We start from the raw sequence: 14,188 nt of genomic DNA, 5'->3' as shown, positions 1-14,188 counted from the left end.
GCTTTTAAGCACAGCTTATATAGTATATATACTATATACCATGCACTTGCTAAGTTCTAGGCCCTATAATTAGCTAGGTAACTTCCTAGGTCCCTAATAGCTCTAAATTTTTGACCCAATGTTCCTATTCCTGCTATTTTCTGATACTAATTAGAATCCTAAGATGGTTGTGAGAAGTAAGTGAGATAATATTTACAATGTGTCTGGCACATAGTAGATGATGATAGCTAATATTCATATAGTACTTACTACATGTTAAGCACTTTACAATTGTTATCTCACTTATAAAAATGCTAATTCTTATTTTTATTATTAATTCCTACCTATGAATATCATATATATATATATATATATATATATATGTTTATCTTATATAGAATACATGGAAAATAGTCATCCAAAATCTTTCTAAAAGGCTCCAGTGGTGAGAAATCCACTACTTCCGAAGGCTATCTAGTCCACTGATCAGTCAATGAATAAACATTTATTAAGCATATATCATCAGTCAGACACTGTGCTAAGTACAGAAAGATTATAGCACCAATATTTATGTCTTCTTGTTAAGGAATTCTTCCTTATGTTAAGTCTAAATCCATTCACTGATAATATTTCCATGCCATTCATAATTATCAAGCAACTGGTATTTGTTAAGCACATATTATGTACTGGGTCCTGTGCTAGGTACTAGGAATACTCTCAAAGTATTTTAAATGTCAGAGATGCACATATAACAGGTGACCCAAAATTCTTAGTGAAACTTTAAATATTAAAAATTTCAGATGTAAAAATGCTACAAACATCCCCCAAATTTGAAAATTAATTTATATTTCTTCTATAATTAATGTTATAAATTTTGAATAATTTTTCATCTTAATTTTAACAAGATTGTCATCATGTATTACATTTGTGACAGTTTGTGAATGATACTTTTTTCAGATCAACTGAAGGGGTCCTCTGTTTGACCATCTCGGTCACCTGATCTATCACCATTAGATATTTTTCTTTTGGGATCCCACAAAAATGGTCATGTATGCATCAAAACCTCATTCATTGGATGACCTTAAGGCTAAGATTACAAATATATTCCTTTCAGTCATTGAGCAGCAGATGATAAAAGTTTTTACAAGGTTCAAAAATTGATTATGGTGATATATAGAAAAAAGATGGTTATTGTACTGAATTTTAATAAGAAGTATAACAATATTTTAAATAATTAAGCTTTCAAATATGTTTGTAACTTTGAAACATTTATACTTCTGAAATTAGGAAAATTTAAAATCTCACTAAGATTTCTTGAGACACTGTGTAAGTAGAATAAGAATAAATATAAAGTAATCGGGGAGTGAAAGGCAGCAGCTGAGGGGATCAGTAAGGGATCAGTAAAAGGGGGCCCTGAGCTGAGCTGTAAAAGAACCAGGGATTCTGAGAGGAGGAGGACAAGTATAGGGTACAGCCAGTGCTAACCCCTTTAGCTTTAGAAAATCAGATTTCTTTCTCCTTTTTGTAACTCCTTTTCAAAGCACTGAATTTTTATTAAGAAGACCTTCCCTTAGGTCCTAGTAAATGGAAGAGAAACTACAGAATTAGAACCAAAAGGGATCTGAGAAGCCAAATAGTTCGACCTCATTCATTTTATTTTTTTAATCATTCTTTCTTTTTTCCCATTTATTTGTTTATTTTTTAATTTAAGGAATAAAAGCATTTCCTACTGGAATTATTCCCAAAGAGTTATTAAATTGCTTATATCCTTTGATTCAACAATACCATGACTAGACCTATTTCCAAAAATATTTAGAGGAAAAGGAAAAGAACCTATGTATTCTAAAATATTTATAGCAGCCTTCTTTGTAGTGGTAAAGAACTGGAAATTTCAGGGATGCCCATCAAATAGGGAATGGCTGAACAAGTTGATAATGTTTGTTTTTGATGGAATACTATTATACTATAGAAAAGATAAATAACCTCAATGGTCTTAGGAAAACCATGGAAAGACTTGTACAAAATAACAGAGTGAAATGAGCAGAACCAAAATAATGCATTCGGTAATAGTAATATTTTAGTAAGAATGACTTTGAATGAATAAGTTATTTTGCCTGTTATAAATAACCAAATTAATTATGAGAGAAATATGAAGAAAGACATATCTACACTCATTCATTTTATGAACAGGAAAACTGAGACCCAGTTTGGTTATCTAACATTTACAAAATCCCACAAGAAATTGGAAGAGTGGAATTTAGACTCAATTTCCTTGAGTCTAAATCCAGTTTTTCCATCATCCCACCCAAATGTAGGTCTCTGAGCCTCCTCATCTGCAAAAGTAAAGAACAGATTAACTAACCTACATTTTAAAGCAGGAGGAATTCTTAACCTAAGGTTTATGAATTTGTTTTGTGCTTTTTAAAAAATGTATTTTGATAACTTTTTAAGATAATTTGTTTACTAATTCTGGGTATATGATTTTACATAATTAAATACATTATTCTGACAAGATATCTGTAGACTTCACCATTTGGGGCATGCTAACAGAGTGTTATTTCAGTGGCAGCTGGTCCTGGTCAGCAACATGTCTTATATGTTAAGCTGGATAAAGAAGAAAAACTGCTCCCATAAAAACAACCATTGCTCATTCCAGAGTGTTTCCTCAGACTGCTGTATGCACTGTGGGTGGAACTGGGATTTTGTCACAGAATGGTCAAGTTAGAAAAGTATAAAAAGACACACTGACTGAAAAATATTCTCTTTGTCTCTTTATTTCTCTCTCTTGTCTCTGCTTCTCTTTCCTTTCTCTCGGTGTCTGTCTGTCTGTCTGTCTCTCTCTCTCTCTCTCTCTTCTTTCTCATTCTGTCTCTTCTTTCTCTTTATTTTTCTCTATCTCTGTGTCCCTCTGTCTCTCTATCTGTTTTTATGTCTGGCTGTCTCTGTCTCTGTTTCTCTCTTTCTCCCTCTGTGTCTCTCACACTCTGTGTGTATGTCTGTTTTTGTCTCTCTATGCGTCTCTCTCGGTCTATCTCTTCCTTGTCTCTGTCTCTCTATCTCTTTCGTGTGTGTCACTCTCTGTATCTCTGTGTCTCTCTGTGTGTCTCTTTCTCTGTGTGTATATGTCTTTGTCTCTGCCTCTGTGTTTCTCTCTGTGTATTTCTCTGTCTCTCCCTGTCTCTGTCTCTCCGTCTCTCTATCTCTCTGTTTCTGTCTGTCTCTGTCTCGTCTCTCTCCATCTCTCTCTCTCTGTCTCTCCCCCTGTCCTCTGTCTCTCTCTCTCTTTGTCTCTCTCTCTCTTTCTCACAGACACACACACATATGCATGCATGGCACATACACCCTTTATCCCTTTCCTCCAGAAGCTCTGATAGGTATTGCATTATCCTATTCACCTACATACAAATATGGCTGCTTTTCCAATTCCAGCTGTAAATGAGCACTAATGTAGCCCTTTCAACTCAGTTGTTTTTGTCCTTACCCAGAAATGCTTAACAATGGAGGAAAATAAGTCTCAAATTGTTCCCAGTGGAAAGCACAGTTTGCAAGCCAGCAGAGAGGAAGGCCCCCGCTGCATTACATCCCGTCAAACCCAACACGTTAAAAACCTAAAGGACTGTAATAAAAGACACATCCAGTTCTTCTTCCCAGTCAGCATCCTGGTTTCTCCTGTGTGACTAAGGACACAAAAATAGCTCCCAATCTCTGTTTAGAGCCTCCAAGAGGAATTCAATGCTTTGGAGATAGTAAAATATGCAGAGCTTTGGGAAGTCAGGAAGCAAAGGGAAAGCTTTACTGCCACCGCCAAACATCCTTTCTACTGGGCACATTTTTAGTCTCTCCACAATACAAGAAATGGGCAGCAGCTCCTGGCAGCTGTAAAATTCCGGCCCTAATTAGGCCACAAACCATTCTCTACACCTGGCATTTATAAAATAATAGAATTTTAGCATTGGTGGAGGTGTCAGACATCATCCAGTCTGACCCATACTTGATTTGGGATCTCCACTACAATATTTCTGACCCAGAATCATGCCAGCTCTATTGAACACCTCTAGTGATGAAGAGCTCACTACCTTTAAGCAATGTTGTTCCATTTGAATGAGTGTTCCAAAGAAAAATAAAGAGAAACTTTTCTTTCAATGAAAATTTATTATCCAGTAGTTTCCGACCTGAGACCCTAGCAGGACTAAGCAGAACAGGTTTAGATCTTCTTCCAAAGAAATAATATCCTCTTGAATTTGAGGTTTAGAAGAATGTGGTCCATGGAATCAAGAGGCCTAGATTTGAATACTACTGCTGATACTTACTAACTAGATGACTGATGACAAGGAATTTCAATCATTTGAATCTGTTTGTTTTTCCGTTTGTAAAGTGGGTCTAATGATAGCTGCAGCACTACTTACTTCACAAAGATGTGATGAATGTGTTTTGTGAGCCTTAAAATAGTTTGGAAATGTGAGAAATTATTAGTACTTCGTAATAATCTACTAAAATAATAATAATCTTATTTCCATACTATGTTAGTGGCACAGTGAATAGAGTGCTAGCTTTAAAGTCAGGATGACTCATTTTCCTGAGTTCAAATCTGACACTTATTAGCTATGGGAGCCTCTACAAGCCATTTAACTGTTTGCCTCAGTTTGCCTCAATAAAATGAGCTGGAAAAGGAAATAGCAAACCACTCTAGCATTAGTGCCAAGAAAACCCCAAATGGTGCTACCAAAAATTGTACATAACTGAACAACATAATGCTTTAAGGTTCATGAAGAACTTTGCAAATAAAATTTGATCCTCACAACTCTAAAAGGTAGGTACTATTATTATCCCCATTTTCTAAATAAGTAAACTGCAGCAGAAATTAATTGACTTGCCAGGGTCATACAACAAATTGTTGTATTTAAACCTATCTTTCTAATTCTAAGTCTCGTACTCTTATCTTTTCCTCCACTAACTTCCTGAAAGATAATTGAAAAATATAATTCTTGCTTGGGTCAAACTTAGTCTGATGGTCAATATTTATTCCATAATTCTAGAAATCTCACCCTCAGAGGATCCTAGAATTCACAATAAGTTTTGGAGAATTGTGTTGTTGTTGTCATTGTTGAAATTTTTAAGAGGGAGAGAGGGAGAGACAGAGACAAAGAGAGAGAGAGACAGACAGAGACAGAAAGAGAGAGAGAGACACACACACAGAGAGAAACAGAGACAGAGAGAGACACACAGAGAGAGACAGAGACAGAGAGAGAGAGAGAAATAAATAGAGACATTTTTCTAACCCAAATACTTTCCATCCTTTGCTCAACACTAACCTATTTGGAGAAATATCCTTTGCTTCACTCTGACATAATTCCTACTGGTCAGACTATGGATACTCTGAGAAATACCACCTTTAGTCTATTTCTCTTCTGTATCACTTTTTCTTCATTCCAAAAGTTTATGCACTGACAGTGAGGATTTCTTCAAGGCACATCTCCTGGAAATAATTCTCATCTGCTCCTTCAATCATGCTTCCTATTTGCATTTCCCAAACCAAGGCACAGAGCTGCCACTTACTAAGACTACCTTGATGATATTTGCCACCATTTTTCCCATCCTATATGTACTACATGCACCATAGCCACCAGAACGATACCAAAGGTGTAGGGGGAAAAGAAACTCAGTACTTACTAATACTGAGAAAAAGATGACCAAGAGAATATCAATAGTCACCAACATGTATACCTACTCTCCTATCTGTATAAAATCTTTATGAATCATTTATACAGGAATTGAGAACATCTGAAATAGGCACTAGCAGAGAACAAACAGACCTTATTGATATTCAATAATGGACTTCATCTATACCATCTTTCAATTTAACTAAAAAATGTAGAAACTATAAGATCCCATTGTGTTTATTGTTTATTGATTGCAAAAAGAAAATTTGATTCAGTAAAACAAAAACAGCTTGGTTTTAAAATAAATTCTTATAGCAAAGTGTTTCTCATTCATATTTACAGATTACTTAGGATTCCTTAAATATGTAGCAACAGACATAAAAAACCCTGTTTAATTAGCCTCTGATAATAAACATCAGATGAGAGATAAAACAAGGAGATGGATGTTCCCCAAAGTCAGTCAGTCAATAAATGTTTATGTCTGGCATTGTGTTAAAGTGGCAGTCAAAGAAAAACAAAAGTCAGGCCCTGCTCCCAAGGAGTTCACTGTCTAGTAAAGAGACAACCTGCAAAGAACTAGGTATAAACAAGTCATATATAGGATGAGTTGGAAATAACCAATAGATAGAAGGAAGGCACAAAGGGGGTTTTGAGAAAGGCGTCTTCTAGAAGATGGGACTTTATCTGGAACTTGAAGGAACTGAGGGAAGCACTGTGATAGAGGAGATCCATCTCAGTGCTCATTCTGATCAGAGAGGGATTTCTATGAATCTATGAAGATCCTCCTATGTCCTCTTTGTAGATGATATTGTGTTGACTGGATCAAGCACCAAGACATTACAGAGCCTCCTAGAAGAGACATGTAATCACTCAAAGGACCTTGACCTGTTCACTCACACAGGAAATATCAAATGGATAAAAAATGGTTATTTCCCCAGATTTCAACATGAATTGGGATGTATGCACAGTAGAGTTTTCAAATAGTCTGTGCTTGACATGAACATAGGGATGGACAATGAGCTAAACCCAAATTTAATGGGAGAAGGTGGGTAGGTTAGATTTTCAGGAAATTACAAAAGTCTGTTATTGATCCTAAGTTTATTATCAAAGCAAAAGCTCATCTTTTGATACTAACAGTTGCCATTCAGTAGCAAAATGCAAATTATCACTTCTTCTGAAGAACTAATCATTATTAAGCAATAAATATTAAGCCCCTACTATGTGGCTGCCAGGCACTATGTTAAATACTGAAATACAAAAAGAGACAAAAAACAGTCATTGTCTTCAAGGAACTCCCACAATATTGGGTGAAACAAATGAATTTTACATTGAAGGATTCATGATAGGTATTAGCAGGTTGCAACATATAATCAGTGAGAAATTCTGAAGATATAGAATAAAAGATGTCATCTAGGAATTGATGTCATGGAAGGAAGAAAAGATAGGTTGATAATGGGTGAGGAGGGATGGTAGATAACCAAATGTTCCAGTGTCCTTTCAAGATATAAGGAGAAAAAAAGCTTTTTTTAGCACAAAGGATTTACCTGCTATGGTAAACTTGTAATAGAATATGGTCCAAAATCATACTGAATTAGCAGTCATACATGGGGGGGGGAGGTGACATGCATCAATAGAAACAATGCCTAAATCAATAAGATGCCAGACATATTTGAATGTTATTATACCAGAGATGGAAGGTAGAAGATGTTTTTTATAAATATATAGTTAGATTTGTTTTTGCAGCTGGTTTAATGCTAGTTGCTCTGCTATTTATAAAATTTATAAAATTCTGACCAAAAGTGATATTGGTCATCATTACAAACCAAAAAACCCATCTTTATTCTTCTTCACAAATCAAAAGAGAACATGACTTTGTAGTCATATATTTTGAATAAATGAACAAATGAAGAACATTATAATATATGAATTATGATAAAAAGGAGTTAAATATATAAACAGAAAACCCCTATATTCAGGGAACATAGGAAAGGAAAAAGACAGTCTATAAACAAATGTTTAATCACCTAAATGTATGACAAATACAATGCCGAACTTTGGGAATACAAAGAAAGGCAAAACAGTTCCTGATCTCAAAAATCTCACAGTCTAATGAGGAAACAACATACAAACAACTACAGGATATACAGGCTAAAGTAAAGATAATCAACAGAAAGAGGTTTGAGAGGGATCGGGAAAGACTTAAGGAAGCTAGGAGAACGGAGAACCAAGAGGAGAGGATGAGGAGGGAGAGTATTCCATAACAAACTATCATGGAAATATCCAAATCAGGAAGTGAAATGTCTTGATTTAATAGCAAGGAGGTCATTATTCCTAGATCAAAGATTATATGGGCTTATAAAGAGCTTTGAATACCAGAGAATTTTCTATTTGATCCTAGAAGTGATAGGAAGTCAATAAAATTGAGAGGGCTTGAGGGTGACATGATCAAACTTGCATTTTAGAAAGATCATTTCTTTCTAGGTAGAAAGACAGCTAGTTAGAAGAGGAATTACAACAAGGAGTAACTTGAGGAATGCAGACTAGCCAGCCAACTATTGCAATAATCCAGGTGTGCAGTAATAAAAGCCTGTATCGATATAACAGCAGCGTCAGAGGAAAGAAAGAGGCACATACAAGGGATGTTAAAAAGTAAAAATCACAGGCTTTGGGAACAGATAGCAAAGGAGAAAAAAAAGGGAGTCAATGATAATAGAGCCTAGAAATCTGGGAGGATGCTAATACCAATGCTAGTACCTTCAACAATAATATTGAAATTAGTAAAAGGGAATGATGGGACTGGAGTACAATAATGAGTTCAGCTTTTGACATGTAGAGTTTAAGATGTCTATGAGACAGCTGGTTGAAGATGTCTAATAGAGGTCCAAGACAGAGAATTTATTATTTTTGTTGTTCAGTCGTGTCTAATTCTTTGTGACCCCATTTGGGGTTTTCTTAGCAGAGGTACTGGAGTGGGTTGTCCTTTCCTTCTCCAGCTCATTTTACAGATGAGGAAATTGAGGCAAACAGAATTAAGTGACTTGCTCAGAATCATACAGCCAACAAGTGTCTGAGTCAAGATTTGAACTCAGAAAGATGAATCTTCTGACTCTAGGCATGGCATTTTATCCACAGAAGTAGATTTAAGAATCATCAACATACATATGATCATTGAATCCATGGTAGCTGATGAGATCACAGAATGAAATAGAAGAAGAAAAAGAGAGAGCCTGCATCAGAGCCCTGTGGGATATCAAATGTTACTGAATGCGAATTGGATGAAGATACAGCAAAGGAGACAGAGAAGAATTAGATATGACTATTAAGAAATCATTAGTAACACTGGAAGAGTAGTTTAGATGAATCACGGTCAGAAGCCATATTATCATCAAGAATCTTAAGGTACCATTTGAGATGGACTTTTCGAAGAGTTTAAGAGGAGATGTGGGAAGATAGCTAGCGAGGATAGAAAGATCAGATGAGGGTTTTTTGAGAATGCAGGAGACATAAGCATTCATGTAGGCAGTAGGGAAGCAGTCAGTATATAGGGAAATATTGAAGACAAGTTAGAAGGTAGGTTATAGAAGAGAAAATCTACTAGAGAAGATAGAATGGAATAGGATCATTTGTTCATGTAATCATTTGCCTTGGTCATGAGAAGGACTATCTCATCACATGAAAGAGATGAAAGAGACAGAGACAGGAGGCATCTGAACTGAGAAGGAAGAAGGAAGAGGGAGTTCTTGACAAATGGCTTCAATTTTTTTCAGTGAAATATGAGGCAAAGTTCTCATCTGAGAAGGTAGTAAAAGCAAGAGCTATGCATGGGTAGAGGATAAAAGGTTTTAAAAGTATTGTGGTGAATGGGAAAGAGAAAGAATATTTGTTAAGCATTTACTATGACCAGGCACTGTGCTAAGAATTTTACAAATATTACCGCATATGATTCTTACAACAACCCTATGAGGTAAGTATTATTATTATTTCTATTTTCAATTGCGGAAACTGAGACAAGAGTTAAGTGACTTGCAAAGGGTCATATAACTGATAAAAGTCTAAGGCCACATTTGAACTCAGGCCTGGTATTCTATCTACTATTTCACTTAGTTGGAATAGTGAGTCCATTAGGGAGGTGTAAAAAGATTGCCTTGGTATTGTAAAGGCTCAGTTGAAATTTTGTCACATAAATTTATAGTGGATTCAGTCAGCATGGTTTTGTGATTTTCTCTAATTTAGCACATTTAGTAGGAGGGAATGCAGTAGATGGTGAGAGATATCCTAGGTTGAGGCTTCATATGGCAAAATAGACCATAAGATATGGGAGATAAGACTCAAGAGCAGGTGACAAAGTAAGTTGAACTGGTCCACCAAAGGATCAAGATAAGGAAGGAAGGAAAATGCAGCCAGTGCATGAGTGATGGCCTGGGAAAGAACTAAAAAGTTGAGGCATAAGAGGTCATAAGCAGGATAAAGAAAGGGTTTGGGATTGTAAGACAGAGGGAGAGGTGCAATGATGGCTGATTGTGATCAGATCAGGGAATTTCAGAATACATGAATATGAAATTGGGTGCATCTGTGGCCAATGGCAACATCAGGAATATGACCATTTTTGTATCTTACAGGTGGTATGGAGGAGTTATAAAGAAGTTGAGAAACTTTAAGATTATGATATTTGCATAAGTTGAAATTTCCTAAGGGGACAGGAGCTGGAGAGGAGAGAAAAGACTGAGCCAAGTACAAAGCTTATTGACAAAGAAAGGGAGTATCCTAAAGTTCAGTAGACAACAGTTACCAGAAGTAATTCAGCTCCCCCATCTCAACCAGTGAAGAGTAGAAGGGTAGATGAGAAATTAGGGTAAGTACAACCAGTGAAGGATAGGTTGAACAGGGAAGCTGTGTCACCAGGAGAGAGCCACAGTGGAAAAAAGAAATGATTTAAGATGAAAACAAGTTAATTACCTATTGAGGGAAGCAAATATTACAGGAGGGTTGCTGCTAGATAGAACAGTGCATAGAGCAATGACCCTGGAGTCAGGAGGACCTGAATACAAATCCGGCTTCAAACACTTAACACTTACTAGTGGTGTGACCCTTGGAAAATTACTTCACCCCAATTTCCTTGCAAAAAATAATAATAATTAATTTTTAAAAATAAAAATAATGTAGAGAAGTAGAATGGGTGAGTAGTTTGAGAGTGCAACATTGGCTGACAGGATTGGGTTGAGGAGGACAGAAATAATAGATGATAATAAGGGAGGAGGAAGTAGGCAATGAAGAGCAAGGTTTATATGGTGATGTCCAATGAATTCAGCATAACTGGGATGGTGGGATAATGACCAGGTGGGAGTTTGTAAATCATTGCCAAATGAGTTCACCAGGATTATTAAATCCTAAAGGTTTGCCTCAGCATAGTATTCTCACAGCAGTTAGGAAGACAAAGTGAATAGAGCCCTGGACTTAGGAACTGGAAAACTTCTCTTCCTGAATTCAAATCTGGCCTCAGATAGTTACTAACTGTGGGGCCCTGTGTGGCTCAGTTTCCTCATCTGTAAAATGAGCTGGAAATGGAAATTGCAAAATCCTCCATTATCTTTGCCAAGAAAGCTCTAAATGGGGTCATGAAGAGTCAGACACAACCAAAAATGTCTAAACAACAGCAAAGTATTCTCACAGAGCATTAATTAGGCAGCTTGGATGAGGGGATAAATGGGGAAAGACAATAGAATAGCATTTCTGTCCTGTTCCTGCAGGAAAGCCAGAGCAAGAGATAGGTGGAGAAAGCAATAGAAATGCCATTTCCCTGTCCTTGAGAAGCAGAAAACATCCTCTACAAGAAGGAAGGGTCACTTTCATGGAGAAAAAAACAGCCTAGGGGACTGGAAAGTAATGGAATAGTATGTCTCTGCTCAGGTCAGGAGGCCTAATCAGATGGAATGAGGTCTCTGATTCCCTGCAAACAGAGAGGCCAGCACAGAATGGAATAGCATCTCTCTGATTCCACAATATACAATACTTATGATGGAGTGGTGGCAAGGAGGAATATTTTGATTTGGAACGTTATAGAGATAATAAGTGGACTTATAGGCAAGGTTAACTGACATACCCCTTCAAGGACTAATGGTTATTAGTGATTTGCTTATGGCTCCAGAACAGAAAGCATTGGGAGAAAGAAGTATTTAGAAGATGTGCAAGGTATCCCAAAAATCTTAATGTGGTTTTAAGTTGTAATCAATAAATCAAGCCCAGATATGTAGCATCTGGCAATTACAAAGATGTAAATGCTAACAATGAAAATTTGACAATTGTTTTTGTGAACCAATATGAACTGGCTACAGTATGTTCCTGGTTCTATGTCTCCCTCATTTGCAAAGAAAATAGGTATTTGCCAACTTAGACAGCAGTTTCTATATTCCTCAGACACCTTGTGGTAACTTTTTCTCACAGCTGAACTTCTCTTTTAAAAAATGGTTGACAAGGTAATTCTTTACTTTGTCCAATTTGAATTTTTGGGAGTCCATAGCTTGTTTTAAAAAGATAGGTTGCAGTTGCTAGACATACAGTGCTTTCCCATCTTTATCTTTTCTTCTAATTTACTATTGATTTTGACCTTTGTACTACTCAGTCAATTCCACACAGATAAGTAATTCTGAAATGACTGCTAGGTCAGTAACCAGATATTTCCTGTCCATTATAATATAATCTCTTTTATTTGGTGGTTGCATTTTTTTTTATTACAACATACAAAGCCTTTCAATTCTCTTCTTAAATAAAATATTGATAGTATATTAGCATGAGGCCTCTGAGTAACCAACAAGTCTCTGGCTTCTTTTATTTCTTGATCCGAGTTCAAGTATTTTCCAACACCATTTTCTCATTTCTTCTCTAATGCCTATCTTTCACATTTAAACCCATAAATATCAAGATGTATGTTTTCATAAAGGTCATTATCAAGTTTTTCATTGAGAATATTCTACATCCTCAGTCTCTACAATCAGAAATGTGCTGGAGCCAGCTCAAACCAACTTGCAAGAGTTAATTGTTAAATTTTCAAAGTGAGCATTTACAGATTGGAAATCAGAAAACACTACAAATCACAGTTTGATTTGTTTTTTTACTAATTATCTTGACTTAAAGTGATGGAGAAGATATTAATTATACAGATAAAATTTTAAAATGTGCCATATATATGTTTTTGGAAAGTCAGTTATTAAACATTTACCAGCATACTCCTATTTATAACAAATGTTAACAGATACACCATAATTTTCTTTATGCTGTTTTTTTCATGCTGAAATTATTTTCTCATAGGTCTGGACACAATGTGCAGTCCACCCTTTAATTTATCTCTCTAGAAAGAATCTATGTTGTCCTTTGACTTAGTTGCCACTTCTTTGTCTTCTAGTTTATTTCATGGTGAGAATGGAGTTAAGTTCTTAAAGTAGTATATCCATTTAAGAAAAGGCACTGACAATGTGACAAATCTGGAATATCCACAGGTAAAGGAATTTGGTCTTAGAACTATGGATTTCTGAGCAGTTCTTTTACTCCAATCTGCCACCATCACTAGAGAAATGGAAAAGGTATTCATTGAATTAAGTGTTATTTTACATTGTGATCTGTTTCATGGATCACCATGGCCAAAAAAGTCATCATAGTGATCTTTTAATGATGAGTCTCTTTAGTTAATTAGGCTGTCCTTTGCATAGGCATTCTGGTAGAAAGTGGATAAAGCACTAGACATGTAGTCAGGAAGATTAACCAGCTTTAGACACTTACTCAACTGTGTGACCCTAAACTTCTGTCTCCCTCAGTTTCCTCAACTGTATAATTTGTAATAGTAATGGCACCTTCCTCCTAGGATTGTTGTGAAGATGAAATATGATATTTGTAAAATCCTTTGTAAAACTCCAATCACTATATAAGTGGTAGTTATTATTATTAAGACCTAATTTTCCTTAGGCTCATACTCAAAGACTTTGCCTTTTGGTGGAAATTTCCCAAATTTGTGTATTGTCTTTAATCAGTCAATCAATTAATAAACTTTTATTAAGAGCTTACTATATGACAAATACTATACAAAGCATTTTCAAGGATATAAATTACTTAGTTCCATGCATGTGAAAGTTACTTTTCTCAAGAAATTCACAAATTATTGATATTTCTATAATAATTTCATATTTATAAAAATTTCCCCATAATAAGTGAGAATAATGATGCAAATATTATTAGCTCCATTTTACAGATAGTGCTTCAGAGAAGGAAACTGATTTGTCTAAGGTCCATCTAATAGTAAATGGCAAAGAACCCAAACTCGAGTCATCTGATTCCAAGCAAAAATCGAAAAGAACAAGAAGAAAAAGAAAAACAAGTAGGAAGAAGAGGAGGACAATGATGATAACAAGGAGGAGGATGAAGAGGAGGAGCAGGAGGAAGAGGAGGATGAGGAGGAGGAGGAGGATAAGGGGGAAGAAGAGAAGAAAGAGGAGGAGGAGGAAAAAAAAAGAACCAAAAGCAGATGAAGAAGCAGACAGAGGAAGAGGAAAAGGAGGAAG

Source organism: Sarcophilus harrisii, chromosome 2, assembly GCF_902635505.1.
Source record: "Sarcophilus harrisii chromosome 2, mSarHar1.11, whole genome shotgun sequence".
NCBI classification, from domain to species: domain Eukaryota; kingdom Metazoa; phylum Chordata; class Mammalia; order Dasyuromorphia; family Dasyuridae; genus Sarcophilus; species Sarcophilus harrisii.
Note: the sequence above shows the minus strand (reverse complement) of the source record.